This window comes from Oryctolagus cuniculus, chromosome 6 (genome assembly GCF_051225735.1).
Source record: "Oryctolagus cuniculus isolate XC-2025 breed Fujian yellow rabbit chromosome 6, ASM5122573v1, whole genome shotgun sequence".
Lineage (NCBI taxonomy): Eukaryota > Metazoa > Chordata > Mammalia > Lagomorpha > Leporidae > Oryctolagus > Oryctolagus cuniculus.
The window spans coordinates 47,615,916-47,630,344 of record NC_142872.1 but is presented as its reverse complement, the minus strand read 5'-3'; the positions used below and the strand labels follow the sequence as shown (position 1 = coordinate 47,630,344).

At 45.2% G+C, this 14,429-nt stretch overlaps 1 long non-coding RNA gene across 1 annotated transcript in view; it reads right to left on the bottom strand.

Moving 5' to 3' along the window:
• The window catches only part of LOC149126134 (uncharacterized), a 137,701-nt gene that overhangs the window by 91,244 nt on the left and 32,028 nt on the right, over positions 1-14,429 (bottom strand). The gene's annotated exons all lie outside the window — the stretch shown is intronic.

Sequence of the window (14,429 nt, the reverse complement as noted above, 5' to 3'; positions counted from 1 at the left end):
GTGTCTTGAGAAACGTTCCCCTCAGCCTGCGTGCCCACGGGAAAGCAGCGCTCGCTTTAAGTGCTCCGTGAATTACCCTTTTTGGGTTAAATCCACAGCCACAAACCTATTATTTTCTCCAGGGCTGGAAACCCGCGGCGAAGCAGCTTCTTTGTCTTGTCCGATGTTGCCCTCTAGTGGTCGCAACTCTACGGGAAAAATAGCGCCAACAGACCGCCTCTCTCCTGGCTGGTGCACCCAGGCAACCAGCCAGCCAGTCAGCCTTGGGGCGCTTGCTTGGTATCACTGCCTAGGAATCTATTAAGTATTAAACACCACAACTGAGGGATACCCCAGGGGCTTAGAGATTTACTTGCTAACGCAGAATCAGACCTGGAATCAACAACTCGGTTCCTTGAAGCCCCAGAGACCCTGGGGAGGCAGAAGTGGGGGTCAGTTCCCTCCCCTATGCCCCTACTCCATCCCCTCCTGGCTGGCCCTGTTCCTCACCGGGTAACTGGTCAAACCCACTTGCCTATATAGCACATGCCTTCCTTTAATCGTACTTACTATTGTTTTGTTTTTACAACCAACACCAGGCACAGACTTAGGTTTTTGTCACAGAGGTAATCCCAGCACGCATTGTCAGAATCCTTGGGTTGAATCCCTTTCCTGACAGTTACTACCTTGTTACTTTGGGCAAACCTCCTCATCCCTTTTTTCCTATCTGTAAAATGGGCACAGCCATAGGGTTCAACACCATCATTCAGGTTCTCAAACTTTGGTATCAGCAAACTTTGGTCCCTGAGGACTTGCACCTCCAAAACTCATTGATTCAGAAAATCTGAAAATGTCCCTGGGCATCTGAGCAGTTAGCCAGCTGCCTGGTTATTCACATGCACGTTGACCCTGGAGAACAAGGGTGGCTGTTCTCCACAAATTTGACAGCATGCTGGAAGCAGCATGGCATCATGAAAGACGCTGATGTAACCAGTCCAGGGTGGAGCCTGGGACTGGGACTTTTACAGATTCCTGGGGTGATTGTCTCCTGCAGCCTGGGTGAGAACCACTGTCATAGTCCAGTGCCTGCCACACAGTAAGAGCTTAATAAATGTTCTGAGACAGCCTCTAAATACATCCACTTCATGACTCAAACTCTGTGCCTTTATCTAACAACAGAAAATACTGAGCATCTCTCAAGTGGCAAGCTCTGGAGATAGAGTGATCTTGAAACCAAAACGAAAAGACAGTCATTCTGCACTCAGAGCAACAACAACGACGCAGTGGGCCAATTTGTCATTTTGCCCAGGACTCCCAAAATTATGTAGCCAGCCTAAGGTGCACAGGCTGAATACTATGAGTGTCTGTGGACCCCAGTGAGAATGTGGTCTTTCTCTCAGAGATAGATAGCCCTTAAATCTCCATAATTTTCTGCCTTGGAAACTGCAACTCCGGGAAGAACAACGGTCTGATAGTTACATTGCAGGCAGGGAGAACAAGGGGAGGGGGCTCTATCTGCGGCAGTGGGACCTGCCCTGACTTATCCTTCATGTCTGTATTCTCCCCTCTGAGCAAGGCTGTCTGAGTGGGAGGTAGCCAACCACAGCCTGGAGCCACCAGCCCCAGCTCCCCTGCCCTATCCACTGCTGTCCTGCAGCCACAGTGCCTTTCCTCCCTGCAGTCTCAGCCAGCCAACTGTTCACAGCTGTGTAAGCAAATGGGAATACTTAATCAGGGTTTCAGCCTTGCACCTGCTCCCTTTGGCTGGGGCTGAGTCTGCTTCGAAGGATAGAGAGGGTGGAGGGGAAATCCTTTCCATCAGGCTGCTACTCAGCCAGCTCTCAGCTGCTCATTAGCACCTAGAGTGAGGCCTGGAAACCCAGCAAACATTGCTAAGTCCCTGAGGGTGGGGGAGGAAGAGGACTGGAGAGACCTCTGCTGGTCATCCAAGCAAAAAATCAATCTCTCTCTCTCTCTCTCTCTCTCTCTCTCTCTCTCTCTCTCTCTCTTCCTCCCTCCCTCCCTTGCTCCCTCTCTCTCTCTCTCTTCCTCCCTCCCCCCCTTGCTCCCTCTCTCTCCCTCTCCTTTTTCTCCTCTCTCCTTACCGTTATTCATGCCACTATCACAAGCTGATATTTTATCACATGCTTGGTTACCTGCAGTGGTTAAAAATGCAGGGTGGTTAGGTGAGTATGCAGGGTCCTTCACCAAGCAGTGCAATAGCTTCTCCGCCTCTCCTGGAAGGGGTGTGGGGTGGGGTGGGGTTGTGCAGCATCAAATGGGATGGCAGAGGAGCAACCCCACTACGTAGCCACCAGACACATCCTGCCAGCCTGCAGAGGTTTCTGCTCTTCATCAGCATTGTTGGCCCAGTAGACTTTGTTTTCCTGCAGGTGACAGATTCCACCTTGGAAACCCAGGACTGGCAGCTTCTTTAGGACAGCTGGACAGCAGCAATGAGAACTGCAGCCCTGCGGGGAGGCAATGGCCTGTTACTGAGGTCTGCTGCCCTTGAACTCGGCAGGGCTCTGCAGGCCTCTGGTGCCCTCTGGGCTGCCCAGTTCTTCACTTTTCCTGGCCAGCCCTCCTGTCTCTGTCCTGCCAGATTTGCTACTGCTCCTCCTCCTAGGTCTGGGGGCTTCTGTGCCCACTCCCAGTGGCCGAGCCCAGGTTATGCAGGGCAGCAGAGTTGGCCTGGTGGACAAACCCAGCAACAGCTGCTCCCCTCCCCTGCCCCGCCTCCAAGCTGTCAGGCCTGGTGCAGCCTCCAAGACCTGTCAGCAGAGCCGCAGCCCTGATGGGCCAAGGTCACCTGGGGGACGCCCAGCCTCTCTTCTGTGCAGCTGCACTGCGAGCTGACCAGAGCTATATTCTTTGCTTCCTTCTCTTGTGTGGCTTCTAAGAATTTGGCCACCAGAATGGATTTATTTAGTTCACCTCCTTCAGCTCCAAAACCCACAGCACCCCTCCCCGCTTTATTCATCCTGGTAGACGCAAACTCCCAGCCTTTATGGTCTCCAGCCCCCTCCCTCCTGTCTACCCCCCTTTATATATTTCTCAACCAATCTCATTCCTTTTCAATTCTCTCTGTGGCCTCAATCCTGCAGCCCTGCAAATCTACTCAATGATCTCTGGCACGCAGCCTGTTCCTTCTTATTATTAATAAGCCTGAGAATAATGGATATTAAATAAGACCTTGCTTTCAAAGGGCACTCACACTGCCAACCCAGAGCCTCGCAGGAACTGTGTGAGGTAAATAGTGACACACAGGGTGTAAGGAAGTTGTTTGTGATCAGCAGCTAGTTAGTGGCTGAGCCAATTCAGGAACATATTTTAAGTGCTAATGTTTATGGCTTATCAGGGAATTATCATTTTAAAGCATAAGCAAGTGGAAAAGACAGTTCCAGATTTCAAAGTATGACTTTATTACATTTCAAGGGCAAGATTTATTCCTACTGCTTAGTATTGTAATTAAAGGAAATGGAATAAGATTTGGTGTTGTATTTGCCTTTCCAACAATGTTTCAGAGACACCTGCATTGCTCTACAAAAGGAGAGCCATCTGCTCATTTGTTTGCTTCATTAAACATCCACTCATTCCTTCTACCTACAGTTCTATGCTGTGCTCCTACTGTGTGCCAGGCCCTGGGTCAGACACAAGGCATTGATGAGCAGGTCTGCCTCTGCTCCCAGGCACCTCCCTGGTACCTAGAGTCCAGTGGTACACTCAGGCATTAAACTAAGATTCATACCAAGAACATACAATTGGAAATATGTTCAGTGCCAGAAAGGAGGGCACAGTGGCTTCAGTACCTTCTAAGAAAAGAATGGACTCGCTCTAGGAGCTCAGGGAGAGATTCCATGAGAAAGTAGGCATTGGCCCAGGAGAAGGAAAAAAAAAAGACTAGAAAGAAAAGAACACAGGAAAGAGGACAGGGAAGGGAGTATGTAGGCGAGGGAATAGAATGAGCTGTGCCTGATAGCACATGGAGCAACTACAATGCTTTCAGGGGAACTGAGAATCTGGGGAGAGCGGTATGAGGTGAAGTGGGCCAGGAGCAGGGGACAAACCACTCAGGCTTTGTGGGACCCAGGTGGGGATCTAGATCTCCTCCCAGGGAGCCATGAGGAACTACTTGGAACAGGGGTAAACTAAACAGATTAAGTCGAATCGGCTGCTAGACATTTTGAGTGACACAATAAAAAGAAAATTTTGACCCTCAAGCTTTCCATCAGATCCCCTGGTATTGATGAAACCCCAGTCAAAATTAGGCATTGATTTTTATCTGAAATAAGAATCATCACTCTTGAGCTGACAATAATAAAAATGTAATAATAATATGAAGCACCTGCTAGGCATTTGCCATACCATAGAAATTGTTTTACTGAACCTCTGCCTCACCACAAGTTTTGAGGCAGGCACCATTCTCTCTCCCATTTCACATTTGAGGAAAATAAAGTTCAAGGAGGATCACTTGCCCAAGGTCACACAGCTACTGGCAGATGCAAGGTTCAAACCTAGACCTGCCTCACTGTTGGTGCTATCCTCTCTAAGTTTCATAATCTTGGGGATCCTTATCCAAGAACTCCATGGGCAGCCAACATGATGGACCTAAAGCATTTGTCACTACCAGAACATCAAAGTCAACAAGAGGCTGCATTTTGCTAAAGTTCATGTTCAAATATCTCCTTTTCTAACGTGACCTTCAGTGGCAGTAACCAGGTGATCACTGCTACATGAAACACGTTCTTCTTGAGATGTTTCCTGGTTCTCCTGCTATGCCCTGCTGTCCCTTCTCAAGTTCCTCTGCTGCCTACCCCAAATCCACCTTTCACTGTTTGACCCTTCAAGGCCCTGCTCTTGGCCATTTTTCTCTTTTTAAAATCCTTTATTTGATAATATAATCCAGCAAATGGCTTTGAACTACCAATAAACTGATGACAACTCAATATATACCTCCTCTCCTACCTCTCACAGGGTTCTTTCACCACGTGGTTGTCTAATGGACCCTCTGAGTTAAATCTGCATACCCACCCCTGAACTCTCTTCCCCTTAATTTCCTTCTTGTGGTAAACAAGAAGCCTACAAACAAAGCTCTCCTCTCTGAAGTGACATCAGGTTTGGATGGCAGATTGCATTGCTCAAAAATAAACTACTTTTCAAAATTCAGATGAGAACCCTGACCTTCACAGGCTGACTCTATAGCAGCCCAGATTTGCTGTCTCATCTTGGAAGAACCATAGTCTTGGCCAAGAAAGGAGGTGGGCATGACCAGGGGCAGTCTTCACACATGATGCTTGTGTCCTACTGTGGAATTTCCAAACTATCAAAATTTTGTCCTGTGGAAGATATTAGACCCACACTTTATAGGCAGACAGATGCCTGTGTTCCAGTGCGGGATCACCAGCCAGGCCCCTGAAGTCACCTTCTTTCATCTTTTCTCAACACCTTGGGGAGGCAGGACTCAGGCAGCAGAGTCAGACAGAACAGACGAACTATCAAGTTCAGCTCTGCCACTCAGTGGCTGTGTGATGTGGGGCAGCCATGAGCCCTGTGAACTTCAGTTTTTGCATCCATAAAATGCAAAGAATAGTACCTCTTGCAAAAGAAACTGAGATGATTATAAAATTGATAAGCATAAGGAAAGGGAGAGACCGGATACAACAGGGGATAGCATGAGCTCTGGGGTGTGAATCCAACTCCTCCACCCATTGGTCATGTAAATTTCACTAAGTTACTTTATCACTTTCATCTGCAAAATGGGAATACCAACGGCTCCTCCTTCAGTGATGAACTGCAGGTACTAAGGGAGCTAACACATGAAAAGAGGACTGAACAGTGGCTTACACTTAGAAAGGCCCACTTGCTGTTATGTCTACCTGCTTCCTATGGCCCTCAGATGACTTGCTGTACAGAGTTCAGGTGAAAGGAAAATCCAAAAAGTAGGTGGAAGAGAACCCATTACTCACTCCATTCCAATGAGGACTTACTGCTATTTTTGCTAGACTCCCAGTATGCTAGTATGCTTTGCACCTGTCAGTGAACTAACTCCTAAAAATGAGGCTAATGGGACCTGCCTAGAACTCTTCCTGTAGAGCCCTAAGGGAAGACATACAAGTGTACACAGTTGCTGATCATCTTCTCCTAGTGCTTGCTTATCATAAGCAAAAAGAACAAGTTGCAAACAGTATTTGGCCTCCTGCTTCCAATCTATTCTCCATATCAGAGCCAGAATACACTTGCCAAAATGCAAGCTTCAGCAATACCCATCGTGCCCTTGCTCCACAGCCTGCCATGGCTCCCCAGGACCCCACCTGGTCTTCAAATTCTCACATAATCTGCATCAAGCCCCTTTTCCTGCTGCTCTCTCTTTCAATACAATGTGCCTTCTCTTCTTCCCGCGTCCTCTCCACACACATACCACTGCTTCTCTGCACTACTTAGTGACCCAAATGTAACCCACAAATTCATATGTTGGTGCTTTTGTTTATTTGGTTTGCTCTTCCAACTCAGGCAAATGCCTACTTTCAGGAACCAGTCTAAACACCACCTTTGACGTAAAGTTACCCGGGAAGCTAACTCCAGCCTCCTCCTCTGTAATCCCCAAACACTCATACTCACCTTCATCAAAGTCTTTAGTATGCTGACAAATGTTTCACAACAGCTCCCTGGGAAGTGGGGACAGGAAGGGGGTTGGTGGAGAATGGGGCCATGATTTAGACTGCTTGCCAATTTCCTTTGTGTAAAGGCTCCCACCACAGTCAATTTCAAACCATAATGGATTAACACTTGACTTGAAAATTTCTAGATCATTTAGTAATTGGTACAAGCCATCTCCATTTTTAATGCTGCTCCCTTTAGATTCACGTGGCCTTCTGTAACCTCTGTGTTCCTCCTAAGCTTTCCCTTCCACTTTTTATGCTTATCTGAAATTAAAACATTTTCTCTCTTAAAAGAACCACAGCCTCCCCTCAAGGCCTTTGCTTGGTCTGTTTCCTACTCTGAAATATATTCTTGCACATTACATGGCTAATATCTATGCATTCTTTAATCTTTCATTGAAATATCCCTTCATTCCAGAAGTTTTTCCCAGCTTCCATAGAACTGAGCTGTGTGTGCACCTATTACAAATTGAGTATTGTCTCCCAAAATTCATTAGGTTGAATCTCTAACACCCAAGACTCTAAGGAGTGAATCAATGGTAAATGAGGCCCATCTAAAAGCCAGGAAAAGAAGGCTCCTCATAACCAACCCAGACAGCACTTTGACTTGGAGATTCCATCTGTCAGAACTATAAAAAACAGATTTCTGTTGTCTGAGCTGCCAAGTTTGTAGTATTTTCTTGCAGCTCAAGTGGATGAATATGATGCTTATAGCCTTCTTAACTTCCTTGTCATCACACTGACTTCTTGCATCTGTCTCCTTACTCTTTGAGATGCGTTTGTCATTATTCACATCCAACATGGCAGTTTACAAGAAGTACTCTAAAAACATATTGCATGAAAAATGAATATTTATTATCAATTGCTACTATATCAGCAGTTTTATTATTAATGATTAATTTAATGTGTAAATGAAAATGTCTCAAAGTTTCTTGAGATGAGGCAATGGCATCTTTATTTTCTTGTCTCCAGCATGTGACACAATACCTGGCATACAGCAAGTGTTCAATAAGTGTCCATCAAATGAACTCTGTTGGGGCTGGCACTGTGACGTGGTGAGTAAAGGTGCCACCTGCCGTGCTGGCATCCCATATGGGCGCCATTTCGAGTCCTGGCTGCTCCACTTCCCATCCAGCTCTATGCTATGGCCTGGGAAAGCAGTAGAAGATGACCCAAGTCCTTGGGCCCCTGCATCCACTTGAGAGATCCAGAAGAAGCTCCTGGCTCCTGGCTTTGGATTGGCACAGCTCTGGCCATTGTGGCCATATGGGGAGTGAACCATTGGATTGAAGACCCCCGCTCTGCCTCTCCTTCTCTGTGTATCTCTGACTTTCAAATAAATAAATAAATCTAAAAAAAAAAAAAAAAAACAACTCCCCATCCCAAAGGACTCAATGCTCAATGCTGTGTCCTTGGCCATAGTCAACAAATTAACTGATGCTGCCACCCAGGTATACAGCTGCCTAAAAATCAGTGATAATTTATGTTTAATACTGGTAACTCATTTAATCATCAAAAGAAGAACATGTGTCAATTAAGCATTACTGATGTATTTTATTTTAGAGGAAGAGATAAAGACAGTCAGAGAGAGAGAAAGAGAGAGACAGAAAACTCCCATCCACTGGTTCACTCTCCAAATGCCAGCAACATCTGAGGCCAGGCAAAGATGAAGCCAAAAGTCTTGAATTCAATCTACATATCTCACAATAGGGAATCAATTACTTGAGCCATCACCTGGTGCCTCCTAGGGTGTGCATTAGCAGGAACATAGAATTGGGAGTGGACTTGGCATTTGAACACAAGCACTCTGATATGGAATGCAGACATCCCAAGCAGTATCTTAACCGCAAAGTCAAATGCCAACCCCAATAATGCCATTTTACAGATGAAGTAGTAAAATACTGTGGTAAAGCTGCATTCCCAAGGTCTCGGGCACAGAGCTGGGACATACCTGTTGGGACTCAGTCTCAGGCAGAACCCAGATACAGACACTCAACCTTTGTGCCTCAGTATTGCAATTAATCAGCAGGAAAATGATATAAATACACTGCATGTATTTATGTATCCGGCAAATGCTCAGGTACTTTCAAGAGTTTGTGGGAAATGGGACTAAATGATAAGTCTATTTGGGTGCAATAAAATTTTTGAAATCCATGAGTAATTTTTTAAGATTTATTTATTTATTTAAAAGCAGAGTTTGAGAGAGAATCTTCCACCTGCTTATACCTTCCCCAGATGACTGCAATGGCCAGGATTAGAACAGGCCGAAGCCAGGATCTTAGAATGCCATCCGGATTTTCCAAATACACATCAAGGGTCCAGGCATTTGAGTCTTCCTCCACTGCTTTCCCAGGCATATTAGCAGCTAACAGATTGGAAGTGGAACAGCTGGAACTAGAACCAGTGCTCATATGGGATGCTCAGGTTGCAGATGGCAGCTAAACCTCCTGTACCACAACACTGACCCCCAGCAATGTTTCCATAACATATATTTTCCAGGAACATTTCCAAGACTCCTTGTTGCATGGATTTCCTAAGTTTTTGCACTAAAACAAAGTTATTTTTAATCCATTTTCCATGAACTTTTTTACAGTACTCTCATATTAAATGCATGCACACACACACACGCACACACACATACAGTTATGCATGTCTGTGTAAATAGACTCATTCACTCAAAAATATTTCTCAAGGACCTACCCAACCAGTAGGTGCTCATCTAGGAATACAGCAATGAACAAAACCAAGTGCTACCCTTGCAAGCGTTTCATTAATGAGGGGAGCTTCCAACAGCAGCCCAGTAAATGCACAAGATGTGAAAGTGAGTATAAGTGCTACAGAGAATAAAAAGGAAGGGTTGGAGTGTGACATGTCATGTTATATATGGTGAGCAGGAAGTGCCACATAGTTTTGAAATGACTGCAAACACATGGTTTACTACATAATGTTTTTGTCTTGGAGTATATGTCCCTCTTCTTTGACTTCTTAGATTTCATATGCAAGAAGCTGAACTTCCTCTACCCTTGGGAATGTCAAATAAACCTTATCAGACCCTCCATATATGGGTAGCTGATCTCAACTAATGGACTTCAAAATATATCTAAGCTCAAGAGCTTGACTGACACCTTGAGAACTTAGGACATGGCAGGGCTACACTCTGTCAGCTGCTTTGCTGAACACAGAGGAGCCACATACAGCAGCCAGGAGGGAAGACAGAGACAGGAGGTAGGTATGCAGTGCAAGGTGGCAGACATTATCTTTGAAGCAGGAGTGAGATCAAGGCTGACTATACAGACAAGTCACCTGGGGGATTGCGGAAAGGGAACGAGCTGGGGATGGGAGCTGGGATCACCTAGACAACCAGGGCCCAATGAAGGCACTTTTATGCACTTTTTCATGGATATTCCACAATATTCTCACAAGAACATTTTAAGGGAGATACTATCGCCACTCAAGAGATGAGGACTCTGAGCCTTAGAGAAGTAAAGTAACTTCATGAAGGTAACATAGCGCTAATAGCAGCAGGCTTAACACTTGAGCCTGGTCTCTGGCTCCAGTGCCCACAGCTTAAGCAAGTCATATGCCTGCTGGATCCACAAACATCACCATACGGCATGCCAAATTACTTGTCATTAATTTATGCAGGAGTTAGAGGAGCTGGGTAGGAATTCAGAGGGAAAGAGGGTCAGCCAAGGCCAGGGGAAGGTCGTGAGTTGTGCCTTGACAAGGAGCAGTAATAACGTGAATGACTCCATTATTATCCTCATGTTGCTGAAGAAGAAACTGAGGTTTGGAGTAGAAGAAAGAACTCTCTGAGCTTAAGCAGCCCCTAAGAAGACAGAATGTGTAGTTTGAGGTCTGCTGGGCATACCTGATCCCCAGGATTCTGTCCTGGGTGAAAAAGTTAAGGTCCAGAAAAGCAAGAAAGGGTGGTGGCTCATTAGAAGACTCTGGGATGTTCACTTGCCTGGGCACTCATTGCCATCACACAGTGATAGAGGGTGGTCCAACCATCTGCTGAGGAATATGTACAGGCAGGATGCGACTGGATACCCAGAAAAGTCATTTCCAGACTCAAAGACAACATGTGGCTGACTGTTCTTTGGTATTAGACACATATGACGGTTTCCCAGAACCCAGAGAGCTGGAGCTACCTGCTCTCTGAGACTACTCTGGAGCCTCAGAACAAAGGGGACCTAGTACATGACCACTTTATGTTGGGGGAACCCCAAACTCCCTTTTTCTTTTGCTTAGGGTGTTTGTTAAGGGTACCAGTGACATATCAGAGAGACCCTGGTACAAATCCACTTTTATAATCATGGGGGCATTATTTAGCCTATCTGAATTTTAATGTCCCCCAGTTGTCAAATGGGACTGATGTCACAGATGCTTTTAGAATCAGATAAGTCATTCCATATAAAACGCCTAGAATGGTACCAGGTATGGAATTTCCATCCAATCAGTGTTCACTGCCAGCCACTGTGGTTAGAAATACTCTGACCACTTTTTGTATCCACATTCCCCCCACGTACCCGGACTCTCAATTAGCTGGCACTGTACAGCTTCTGTCCTCTCGATATCCTGAGTGACTGCCCAGAGACAAGACAAGGTGAAAATGAGGTTCAAACTCATTCACAGGAAACAGATGTGCAGGTACAAGGTTGGTGGGATTTTGTCATCCATTTATTCATCCATTCAATTATCCAATAGGTAAGTATTGAGGGACTATTACATGTCAGGCCCTGCTCTGACTCTTGGGATCCACAGTGAACAGGAAGCATATGATTGCTTGCCTTCCAAGAACTCACATTCTGAGCAGCACTGTGCAAGAGAAATACCTTTTGTGCATAGATGTGGCATTCATTTTCTTGTGGCCACTTTTTTGTAAAAGGTACAGTTAACCTTAATGGTATACTTTATTTATCCCAATATATCCAAATTATAGTCATTTTGATATTAAAAATGATTAATGGCATCCTTTACATTCCTTTTTATGCTAGATGTTCTAAACCCAGTGTGAATGAGGGGGTCTTAAAAAGTTTATGAAAATTCATATTATGAAAAAAGCTACGCATGGATTTATGAAGTTTTTTGCAGCAAAATAAACTTATCTTTTAATTCCATCTACAGACAAACTTTTAGAGGCACCCTCTTATCACACACATAGCATGTCTCAGCTCAACCTAGCCACGCTGGGGCCTCCTGGGAGCCACATGTGGCTAGTAGCCACCTTATTGGACAGTGCATCTCCTGCATGGATGCAGGAGGGGACACCAACCAGTTTTGATTAGAAAGACAGTGAGAACTTATGGGGGTGAAACCAAAGTGTGATCATCTCTGAAACCCTTATATCCAGCCCAGGCAAGGTATTTTATCAATCTTGTGTGAATGAATACGAAGACCACAGCCTGAGTTTCAATTCCACTGCCCCGATACGAAAGTAAAAAAGTTACTTAACATCTCTGTGCTTCATCTTTATTTGGAAAAGGAGAATTGTAAAAGTTCCTCATCACTGGGTTTTGTGAAGACTGAATGAATAGAAGTAACATACTTACTCACTGGACAGCACTCACTTGCCACATAGAATGTTCTCAATCAACTGAGACTTTCACCATGGCCAATGTTAGCAGCATCACCATCTCATCACCACTCTTTGTCTCACTCTTCCAGTTTCATGTTGTCTCAATTTTCTGTCTTTGCTTGTACTCATCCCTCCTTCTAAAGGGCCTACCAACCAGCCCAAGGTGACTAATCCCATCTACTCTTGGGATGGCACAGTGGAGCGTACAGAACTTAGAGTAAGACAAAGCCGGGTCTAGATCCCAGATCTACCACTTACTAGTTTGAAAATATGGATAGGAATCTTGTTTTGTTCAACCTATAAAACAGGTGCAGTATCTTATTTATTTATTTATTTAAAAAGCAGAGTTACAACGAGAGAGAGAGAGAGAGATCTTCCATCCACTGGTTCACTCCTCAATGACTCCAACAGCTGGAGCAGGGCCAACCTGAAGCTAGGAGGCAGGCGCTTCTTCTGGGTCTCCCACATGAGTGAAGGGGCCCAAGCACTTGGGCCATCTTCCACTGCATTCCTAGGTGCATTAGCAGGGAGCTGGATCAGAAGTGGAGCAGTCGAGTCTTGAACTGGCGCCCATATGGGATGCTGGCACTGTGGGCAGAAGCTTAACCCTCTACATCACAGTGCTGGCCCCTGCAATAGTATCTATTATCATCATCTGTTTTGTGCTGTTCTACCAGAATATTCAAGATTGAGTAATTTATAATGAACAGAAATTTATTTGGTTCTCAGCCCTGGATTCTGGGAGGTTAGAGATCAAATGCTCAGCATCCTGAGAGAGGCTTCCTGATGTCATCACATGGAAGAAGACAGAAAGACAAGGGAGAGCAGCAGTGGGCTGAATTTACTCTTTTAAAATTTTTTTATTTGTATAAGGGGAACAAATTTCATATACACACTTTTAAGAGCATAATGGTACTTCCCAACCTACCCTCCTTTGTTCCCACCCTCCCTTCCTTTCTTATTTGTCTTTTAATTTTTACAATGACATACATTCAGATATCCAATGCCACCCATGAAGGGGTAGCCCTCACAGCTGCTCATCTCTTAATACTGTTAGAATGATAGCTAAATTTCAACTGTTTTCCAAGGCACAAATAAATATTTAAACAACAGCACTTCTGTTACAGGTTCCATTTGTTCCCTAGGACTTCTACAACAAAGCGTAACAAACCAGGTGGCTTAAAACAGCAGAACTTTATTTTTTCTAAAGATTTTATTTATTTATTTGAAAGTCAGAGTTACACAGAGAGGAGAGGCAGAGAGAGAGAGAGAGAGAGAGAGAGAGAGATAAGAGAGAGGTCTTTCATCTGATGGTTCACTCCACAATTAGCCGCAACAGCTGGAGCTTCGCTGATCCAAAGCCAGGAGCCAAGAGCTTCTTCCAGGTCTCCCACATGGGTGCAGGGGCCCAAGGACAGACTTGGGCCATCTTCCACTGCTTTCCCAGCCCATAGCAGAGAGCTGGATTAGAAGTGGAGCAGCCAGGTCTTGAACCAGCACCCATATGAGATGCAGTGCCTCAGGTCAGGGCGTTAACCTGCTGTGCCACAGCACCAACCCCAGCAGAATTTTATTCTTCCACACTTCTGAAGGCTAGTAGTCCACAATCAAGGGGTAAATAGGGTCATTTTCTTTCTAGAGGCTCTAGGGCAAAGACTGTTCCATGCCTTTTTTTAACCTTCTGATGTTGTCAGTAATCCTCAGTAATCTTTGGCTTATAGATGCATCCCCTCATCTCTGCCTCCAGACTCATATGGCATTGTATTTGTGGCTCCATGTCTTCACAGAATGTTTCACTCTGTATGTGCCCCTGTTTCTGTGTCTCTCCTCTATTTTATAAGGATAACAATCATGTTAGATTCTGAGCTTCTCTTCCATGATGGCTTCCACAGCCTGTAGTGCTGGTATCCCATATGGTCTCCAGTTGGAGTTCTGGCTGCTCCACTTCCAATCCAGCTCCCTATTAATGCATCTGGGAAAGCAGTGGAAGATGTTTAGGTCCCTGTACCCACATGGGAGACCTGGAAGAACCTCCTGGCTCTTGGCTTTAGATCAGGCCAGCTCTGGCCATTGGAGTATAAACCAGTGGATGGAAGACTCTCTTTCTCCCCATCCATCTCTCTCTTTCTCTCTCTCTCTCTCTCTCTCTCTCTGCCTTTCAAGTAAATAAACATTTAAAATAAGACCTTGGACAGAATGAATTCATA